Below are 10485 nucleotides of genomic sequence, written 5' to 3'. Positions count from 1 at the left end.
TACACAAATATATTTGCTGCAACTCTCGCAGGTGTAGTTTGTCTTACGGTCTTTCTTGGCTGGACACACTTGGCACCTTTTGCGAACATTAGCCTTTTTTGCCGGAGGTTCCCCTGAAGATTCACCAACAAATTTTCCTATTTTCTGTCGTAACTCACGTGGAAGCTCTGATACATTTTGGCGAAGTTTGAGGTGTTCCATGACAAGGCTGAGACCTAGATTTTTTATAAACCGCCTTCGTTTTGTTTTTGGACAATTATTATTTATTTTGTTTATTATTAGGCCATAGACAACTCAAAATCAGATTCAGACTCTTTTAAAATTTAAAGAATACGACGTCGTTGTGCCTCTTCTCGATCCATTATATACTAAGTACCTACAAAAATACAAATAAAATACATTGAACTATATATCAGCAATTATAAATAAAAACCACAACAAAAAAACAAATATTAAAGGATATAAACACAGATAATAATTAAAACAATATCTTTACAAAATGGCGCGAAATTGTTACACTGACTGCGGGGATGGGTCTCACATACCTTTTTCAATGTTATGCACATGTAACTCCTATTGCGGCTGTCGCACAACTAACATGTTGATTGCGATGCATAGAACAACTCGACAGCTCCAGCTATTAAGAAGAACGGCAATGTCGCACGCATAGTAACCGAACTAGAAGCAAAATAAAATGTGACGGGTATCACAGACCCAACCCCCATGACGCCGGGTTAAATGCGCAGAAGTCCACGTTCTCAACCTTCACGTCTCGTTTAATTTCTGAACATGTCGGGCATTTGCTTCGCACAACCCCTGGAGCTCCGCAACCATAACATGAAAAAACTGGCCGCGACGGGGATGGAGCTTGGGTTGATGCAGATGTACCATCTTTCTTAATGCCTACGAGTTTAGTCTTTTTGCGACATTCCTCGATGGAGTGGCCGGTTCCACGACAAAAGTCACAGCGTTTCTGTTTTTGATTTTCCTTGGGTTGTGAAAGAGGTAAATCTTCTATACGAAGTCGTTCAACTCCTCTGGCGGCGTTTAGCAGATCATCAAAAGTTGTGACCGAGTCTCGGGATACCTTTTCTCTCACGCTCTTATGTAACTGGCCGTAAATCATGTCCAATTCCAGCTCTTCTTGGATTGCTTCATACGGGAGTTGTGCAATTCGCGCTCGATTTCTGGCCACGAAGGTTTCAGTAAGCTCATTTGGTTGCTGCTTTACCCCGAAAACCTCTTGAAATATCAGGTATGCCGGCAATTTCGGAGCATAAGCGTGGCGTAATCGTTTCTCGAACTCCGTCCAAGTTTTGACACCATTTTTGCAGCCTTGCCACCATAATGAGGCTTCCCCTTTCAACAATAGTGGGAGGCAATGTAGTGCATCCTTATCCGATATATTTTCCACAGACTTGTATATTGAAACGGCGGCTAGGAAGGCTTCGACTTTCTCAGTTTCTCGAGCTCCTTCGAACGAGAAGTTTGCATTTGCAAATGAACCAGGCGTGCGTGCACAGTTTTGATTAGCAGCTGCCTGTAATGCTGCTGTAGTTGCCGCGGTAGTAGCTGCCGATACTAAATCTTGCAACTGCTCCGGTGACATGCTGACCGTTGCCATTTTCGCCTTTCTAGGTTTCCTAGGGGTTTTTGGTACCACAGGTGGTCTGACAGGTCGGGTTCGCAATGTAGGTCCTGCTGGTTTGCCGAAGTTATCCAGGGTGCAGTCTTCAGTCCGCTACACGTTGGGACGCCAGTAGTGGCGTTGTTACAGAAGTAGTTTAATTGAATATTTATTGTATTTTCATTCTAGTCATTAAAAAAAAATCCAACTTCATTAAATTTGTCAATTTTAATAATCAAGTAGGTATCTTAATTATCATATACTAATACTATGTGTATATAAATTGTAATGAACAATTAATTATTTATAGTTACTTTAAATGATACCTATCTATGTAATGGAAAGGGTATAGTAAAATAAAAAAGACACATTTCTATTGTTTAGTTATTTATTCAAAACCATACAAAAACTCAGTTAAATCAGAAAGGCTGGATCAGTGTTTTTCCCAGGAAAACCTAGGTAACTATTTGGTACTCAACTAAAACTCATTTAAACAGGCACATTATTGCCAGATTCACATTCGGCTGTTTGCACATCCTTTCCTTTACTACTTGGGCCACATTATCTTTCCACTTATTTTATATTATCTTGACTCAACCAGGGTACTCGCTACATTATGTTACCTACAAATGAAAATATAATAGTTATTAAAAGAGCACATTAATTTTGATCGGCAATGATATTCAGAACAAAACATTTATTTATTTATTTATTTATTTGTACACAATGAAACAGACAAAAGAAACATACAAAGAAAACAGATAGAACAGGCAAGCTTATCTCTAAACAAAGAGATTTCTTCCAGCTGACCTACGTACCTACATTTCTACCACCCATCAGGTATTATAGGCATTAGTTTATCTATGTATCACAGATAATATAATAACATAACATAAGCAAGATCTTGCATCCCATTGAGGTAGTCAAAGTAACATTCATCACAAGATGAACTAAGCACACGCACCTCACGAGCTTTCTGTTAGGCTAACGATAGGCCGTATCGCTACCTATAATGTTCGAGCCAACTGTGCTAGATGTGAACTGTTTAAAATAAATTAATGCAAGTCCGGTACCAGGGTTTGAACTGGTGTTCATCGTTTGAGATGCAAACAAGTGTACCATTATGACCTATTTTATATTAGAGTAATAGTGACTATATAATAATAGTAGGTATATTGCAATGTATGCCTCGTAGAAAACAAATAGTCAGCAATAAATATAAATGCTCATGGCTAACAAATGAAATAATTATGAAAAAAGATTTCCTTTACGAGTTAGTACACCTCTCCGATAGGTTCACTGATAATAACCATTTATTTACATTAATATTACAACAAACACTTATCTTAGAAAATAGTCTTAAAACTGCACAGTATCAATTTAACATTAATAAATTAATAAATTCTAATTCTATACATAAAACATTGTGGGAAATAGTAAATGATCGAACGGCCCGCTCCGGCGGAAAGAATCAGAACAGTCTATTCACAATAAAAGATTGTAACGGTTGTGATTATCAAACAGCCGAATTATTAGCAACAGACATAAACAACTTCTTCTTATCAGCAGCAGTGAGCGCCGGCGCGCCCGCGGCTTGCCCTGAGCGCGCGCGCGACTTGTTATTCAGTGCACGCGCACCGAGCGCAGTCTCTGTACGTCTCGCGCCATTCACTGAACACGAATTATACACTATAATAAGCAAGGGTGTTGCTTGTAAAAATACCTGCGATATTTATGAAACATCAACAAAACTGCTTAGAACTGCCTTACCTGTTATACTGAAGCCCTTAACGTCAATATTTAACTATTTAATAAAATCGGGTCTTTACCCAAATACACTAAAGAATGTAAAAATTGTTCCGGTATATAAAGGAAAAGGACCTAAAAACGATATTAGTGGATACCGCCCTATCGCAATAATTCCGACTCTGGCGAAAATATTAGAATTTGGTATAACCAAACGGATAACAAGCTTTTTAGAGAATAACAAGCTTTTAAATCACAAACAATATGCATATAGAAAGGGAAGGTCGTGTGTTGCGGTAGTTCGAGAAGTCCTACACAAAGTATTACAGGCTAAAGAGAATCGTAAACATGTCGCGGTACTTCTGTGCGATATGACTCGGGCTTTCGATCTGTGTAATCATCAAGTGTTAACTCACAAATTCGAACACATAGGGATAAGGGGTCCGGCTTTACACTTCATGGTAGACTTTCTATCAAATAGAAAACAAACCGTTACACTCAACAACGGTGTTACCAAATCCCCCGAAGGCAGCACCGACGTCGGCGTCCCACAGGGCTCTGCCCTCGCCAAAATTTCATTCCTGGTTCAAGTAAATGACTTACCAGAAGCTGTTTCCGGAGATGTATACGTTTTTGCTGATGACGCCTGTGACATTTTAATAGGCAGTACAATAACTGACCTAGAATACAAAATAAAGCAAGACATAACAAGCCTTCGTAACTGGTTTAATGTAAACGGCTTACTACTTAATTTATCAAAAACACAAATCCTACACTTTAACTTAGGTGGTCGACCACCTCGTCCACTTATAATTAACATAGATGGTATCCAGGTACCCCAAACAAAATATACTAAATTCCTCGGAATAACGATAGATAGTTCGTTAACATTCGAACGCCACATAGCCGCGCTGTGTGGTAAACTGAGCGGCGCGTGCTTCGCTCTGCGCAGGCTGTCTGGCGTGCTGCCGCGCGACTCGCTGCGCTCCTGCTACTTCTCGCTGTTTCACTCCGTACTGTGCTATGGCCTCGAGCTGTGGGGTACGGCAGCTGATCACGATCGTGCATTTGTGCTGCAGAAGCGGGCCGTTCGAATCATTGCTGGAGTACCTGTCAAAACTCATGCTAAACCACTATTTATCAAACTAAAGATTTTAACACTCTGTTCACAATATATCTTTAATATCGCAAAATACGTAAGGACCAACATTTCCCTCTTTTCTATGAAATGTGAAGTACACACTTACAACCTTAGAAGTAAAACCGAGTTAATGCGACCCTTGTGCAGGCTGGAAAAATCAACTAAAAGTATTCATGCTATTGGACCAAAGATCTACAATAAAATCCCTGCCGACATAAAAAATTGTGAAAACGATTTCAAATTTGAGAATAAACTAAGAGAATGGCTTGTTAAATGTGCCTTTTATAACATGGATGAGTTCTGTAATGGATAGATAATATGTTGACATCACTGATATAATTATGTATTATTAACTATGGGTACTTGATATTTATAAGTAGACATTTGACATGTAAAATTTAAAAATTTTATGAATAAATGAGTAGTATGAGTATGAGTATATACACCTTGTGTGCCAAAACTCTGCTCTGTCCGCCCTGAAAAGGAGACTTAAGGAGAGTAAGTGTGAGTTAATACTCTCTTATACCAATGAGTAGATTGGTGGAATGGAGTAGTAATAGTAGGTTCTATTTTTTACATTTAGACACATGGATGACCTATTAAGCATGTAATCCGATGAGTTTGAAATTTATCTACTTTATTGAATATTTAGATATTCGGGCTCAAAGAAATGGGTTAATGGGATAATAATTTAAGCATACATACCTGGCATAGTGCGATTCTCATTTATGCAGAACAGAAGTCAAGATTAAGTTTTCACTATAATACCTACAACTCCAAAGAAAATATTTTTCTTTGAAAAGTAGTGTGGCTTTCATGAGGTAGACTTTTATCATATTCATCACTTGGTCATGGTCAGAAAATTGTTGATATGTGGTTCTAATAGCCTTTGCATGTCATTCTTCACAATGGTTATCATCGTCTTTAGAGATCTGAAATAAGTTACAGGCTTAAATTCACAACACGCTCACTGCCTAACTAGACTTATTTACCTTTTTTCAACAAACAGTATATTATTATTTGTACCATAGATAGGTGACAGCTACACAAAAAAAGTATCTACTACATACATACTTATACTCACGCCTGTAATCCCGATTAGGCTGGGCAGAGCCACGAGTAAGCAGAGACCAATTTGGAAGCACTTTATACAAAGTCCTCAGGTGCTTAACCGGTGGTCCAATGTAATGTTTCATCATGCTAGAAAAGACTTGTCTTTTATAAAGGTTCTCCTCAGTCGGTTTTACGAAACGCCCGAGATGATAAGGGACGATTGCGTTCTAGGTAGGACCTTAGCTATGTTTTTAATGATCTTCCAGTTTTAGTAACTAATTAGATACTTACAGGAGTTGGAGATATATTTTTGCCAATACAAAATGAAGACCACCAAACATCAGAAATAATCGTATGTCAACTAACAACTGTCACCTTGACAATGTCACAGATCATTGTCACAGATTATAATACTAACATGTCAACGTTGAGAAAAAAAATCCGTTTGCGCCATCTATTATCTTAATTTTACTCTAACTCTAAGTAATATATTGTGCTTGCAATAACTTGCACTCAGTAAGCTGAAATTTCACTAGATGTCGCTCAATTCGTTCGATCCATGTTCGATCCCATCAATATTTACGCTTGAGCGCTAGGGCGTTTTAGCGGCATCTAGTGGTCATTTATTAGAACTAAAAATAGCCCGAAGAATTACCCGAGTTAGAACGGCACGGTTTCGTTGTATGACGTGAGGCATCTGTACGTTAGTATTATATGATCTGTAGTTGTAGTAACAATTACTGCGTTCAGCTGTCACATATTAATAGAAAATGAATTTCTCTATACTATAAGTCACCATTTTTTTTATTTGCTTAATAATCAATCCAAATTTTAATATTATTTTTCTGGTATATTAAAGGCCCTTCTGTTTTTAACACTTTCTATTGATTTTACACGAGAAACAATCATGCGTTTATAATTTCCTGTATGTGAAACGGCGGAATAACCTTTTGTTAAAACAACTTAACAAATATTTTAGACGCCATTTTCTTACAGACTTCATTTCTTGTGTTAATGTAAATATTCGCCATTATATTCTAAAATAAAGACGCGTGAAGTAAAAATCGTTTTAGTATGACCTGAAGTTCTACTTCGTTAAGTTACAATTGACTCAGTGCAATTCAATCCTATAGTCTTAACTAAGTATTGTAGATATCTTCAAGTATACATTCTTGGTATTAAGTGATACTACAAGAATTCTAAGTTTAGAATACGCAAGAACATTGTCTAAAGTAGGGTTTAAGTCTGACTTAGCGTTGTCTTAAGTCTGTCTTGTATAATAGTATATGTAGTATATATAGTATTATGGCCTAGCCACATTGAATCTGAGCCAGTACAATCATATACCGAATGCTTTTGGAAGGATACTCGATCTTGTACTCTCTAATGATCACGTGTCTGTTTTTGACTCTAGTTCGGACCCACTTGTACCTGTTGATAATGAACATGGTGCTTTAATCCTAGAAATTGACTTTATTTCCATTGAACCTTTAAAAGATGCACCTTATAATCGCTTTATCTTTGGTAAGGCTGACTATGATTCTATTAACAGGGAAAAGCTAGCCATAGATTGGGAGACTATTCTGGCTCCGTTGTCACTTGATGATGCTGTAAAATGCTTTTACAAAGAGATCGAAAATCTTAAACGACATTATGTTCCCTCTAAATTAATATGCCCTACTCACTACCCCCGTTGGTACTCGCCAGCCCTTAAAAAATGTATTAAAGAAAAATATAAGTACTGGAAAAAGTACAGAGTTTATGGAAATCTCTCAGATAAAACCACTTTCAAGATTATGCAAGACAGGGCTAAGACTTTAGAAGATAAATGCTATTATGAATATATATCTAACGTCGAAAATTCTATTAAAACTAACCCTAAGTATTTTTGGTCATACCATCGAGCTAAATTGAGTAACAATGGTATGCCTAGTAGTTTAACCTATGAAAACACCACTGCCAACACTGGAAAAGACATCTGTGAAGCATTTTCCTCATACTTTGCCTCCACCTTCTTAAAAACTACAATATCTACAACATCCACCACTAATTTAAATTTTAATCAGATTTCTCCGCCAGTGTCTGATATTTCTACTATAAATATATCGCCTTATTTAATCACTAAGTTGCTACTTGGCTTGGATATTTCTAAATCAGCGGGCCCAGATCATTTGCCAACAATTTTCCTAAAAAACTGCGCCGAAGCAATATCCATCCCAATAACTATTCTCTTTAAAAGATCTCTTGTAGAGGGAGTGGTGCCGAGTACTTGGAAGCAAGCATATATAACACCAGTACATAAAAAAGGACCCAAAACTGTTGTGACTAATTATAGGCCTATCTCCAAATTATGTATAGTGTCGAAAGTACTGGAGAGGGTTGTATATGATCAGGTTTGTCCTGCACTCAAGCATTCTTTCAGTGTCGCGCAGCACGGATTTCTGAGGGGTCGATCTACTGCATCAAATCTTTTGCTTCTCGGTGACCATCTAACTGACGCAATGGATCATGGCCGGCAAGTCGATGTAGTGTACACCGACTACAGCAAAGCGTTTGATAAAATTCCGCATTTTATTCTGCTACAAAAGCTTTATAAAATTGGTATAAGCGGCGATCTCCTTAGATGGTTCTCCTCTTATATAGACAACCGCTCTCAAGCAGTAGTAACAAATAATTACATATCTAGTTGGGTTCCTGTCCCTAGTGGAGTCCCGCAGGGCTCATTGCTTGGACCATTGCTATTTCTTATTTTTGTTAATGACATCGAGTCTTGCTTTTGGACTTCCCGTCTGTTGTGCTTCGCTGATGACATGAAAATCTTTGCCACCATCTCGTCCATAGATGACGCCAGAGCACTGCAGTGTGACCTCCGAAGGCTTGAGGAGTATTGCATGGCAAATTGCTTGGACCTTAACCCTGCAAAATGTAATGTCATCACTTTCAGCCGTAAACGTAATTCAAGAAACAAGAAACATTTATTGAGAAGCTGTGTAGGTACATACATGCAGGTGTCAAACATTATAAAATTGTCTCAACAGCATGTCCATGTCGGACGTACAATATTACGAATAATGTCAGTATTGAGCATCAAGGAATTAAGTAAGTACCTAATAATTAGTCACATTATAAACATTTGTCAATTTTAAATATCATTGTTGTTGAAAATATTCATTCAAGTCATAAAATTCCATATCAAAATTAATAATTAATTTCAATTATGTTTAATTATAAACTGGGTAACCAATCTATTCCTAGAGAATCCGCTGTGCGAGACCTTGGTGTCGTTCACGACTCTAAGTTAGTCTTTGATGCTCACATAGATCATATAGTAAACAAAGCATCTAAGGCGCTCGGGTTTATTATGAGAAATTGTAAGGGCTTTAAAAACACCAAAACAATTAAAATACTATATTGTACCTATGTGCGCAGTAATTTAGAATATGCGTCTCAAGTTTGGAACCCCCGTTACGATTGTTATATCAACCGAATTGAACGTATTCAAAAAAGGTTTCTTAAATACTTGTGTTTTAAAATGCGTGATCACTATGACTCTGTTAATTATATTTCCCTATGTAAAAAATACCATCTGTTGCCGCTAAGCACTCGGCGGGAAATTGCAGACTTAGTTTTTCTCCTCAAAATTGCCTCATCGTCTATAGACTGCTCTGAACTTCTATTGGCTATTAATATTATGGTACCTGCTAGGTCACTGCGGTTTCCAACACCTATTTCTCTTCCATCTGCTTCTAGTAATTATCGTCAAAATTCTTTCTTGTGGCGAGCGGGTAGCAGATTCAATAAGTTATCAAAAGAGTTGGATGTTGATTTATTCAACACTACTCCACTGTCACGTCAGCTGAGTAACAACTTTTTTATTTAAAATCTGTATTTGTCTGCCGTCATAATTATTATATGTGTTAGAGTACGAATATTATACTCTGATCCCAAGGTAACAGTGACCTTTGTGGAGGACGCATAGCGCCAGTTAAACAATGGCTCACTGTCACGGATTACTTTTATTGGATGTTCTCTGTACGGAGTTCGACACAAGAATGGTACAACTCTGCTGTGGATGTCGTCACGTCGCGGGCGCAGCCCGCGACGGGGGGACACCTTCGGGGCAGTGCCCCCTTGGTGTTGGCGCTTTCGCCGCCCGCGAATACGGGCGGGGCACGGGGTTGGGCTACGGCGGGCGAAATTCGCCCCTCCGTAAGCCCTGTGTCAAATCCGGTGTTGCCGCCGGCGAGGTCGAAGCCGTCGATAGTGACGGCTGCCCTCAAGCCGGCGGACTGGGTCAGTCCAGTGCTGGGACCGCATCCTCGTCGAGCTCCTCCACCTCTACTAGCTCGCGAGGATACGGTTTCCAGTCGGGTGGGCGCGCGTGGTATGGAGCCAGATTCCGTAGGTGCACGAAATCTGACTCGTCCGCGCGCGCGAACATCCTGGTCGAGAGCTTGGAGATGTAGTCATCCAAGGTCTCGACTTTAAGGTCCCTCCGAATAACCTCGTTGCGGACAAATCTCGGCGCGTCCGCGATGATACGCAACGCCTTGGACTGCTGGGCCCGCAGTTTTTGGCGATTGGTCTCTGAGACCAATGCGTACCACGCGGGGGCGGCATAGGTAAGCCGTGACCTGATGTACGCCTTATACACGCCGAGCTTCATGCGCAGCGGGAGACTCGAGCGGAGAATGGGCCGGAGCAAAGCAGTGGCAGCCCCTGCCTGTCCGACCACATTCTTCGCGTGCTGGGCCATGGTGAGGTGACGGTCTATGGTCACGCCCAGGTATTTAGCCTGGTTTGACCACCCGATCTCCTCACCATGCAGCGTCAGATTCGGGGGATCCAGCCGACCACGCCCCACGGTGATCGCTTGGGTTTTACCCACGTTCACCGACAATCTCCACTTTGCCAGCCA

General features: G+C 39.6%; 1 long non-coding RNA gene across 1 annotated transcript; it reads right to left on the bottom strand.

The window, feature by feature from the left end:
• Positions 1–2050: 2050 nt before the first annotated feature.
• LOC126381243 (uncharacterized) lies at positions 2051–6005 on the bottom strand. The gene is made up of 3 exons (XR_007568734.1): positions 5859–6005; positions 5220–5446; positions 2051–2250 (listed from the first exon to the last, which is right to left on the bottom strand). It is a non-coding gene; the product is annotated as an uncharacterized LOC126381243 (long non-coding RNA).
• Positions 6006–10485: the final 4480 nt, after the last annotated feature.

Source organism: Pectinophora gossypiella, unplaced genomic scaffold (assembly GCF_024362695.1).
Source record: "Pectinophora gossypiella unplaced genomic scaffold, ilPecGoss1.1 Pgos_41, whole genome shotgun sequence".
Classification (NCBI taxonomy): domain Eukaryota; kingdom Metazoa; phylum Arthropoda; class Insecta; order Lepidoptera; family Gelechiidae; genus Pectinophora; species Pectinophora gossypiella.
Note: the sequence above shows the minus strand (reverse complement) of the source record. Positions and strands in the feature narration are given on the sequence as shown.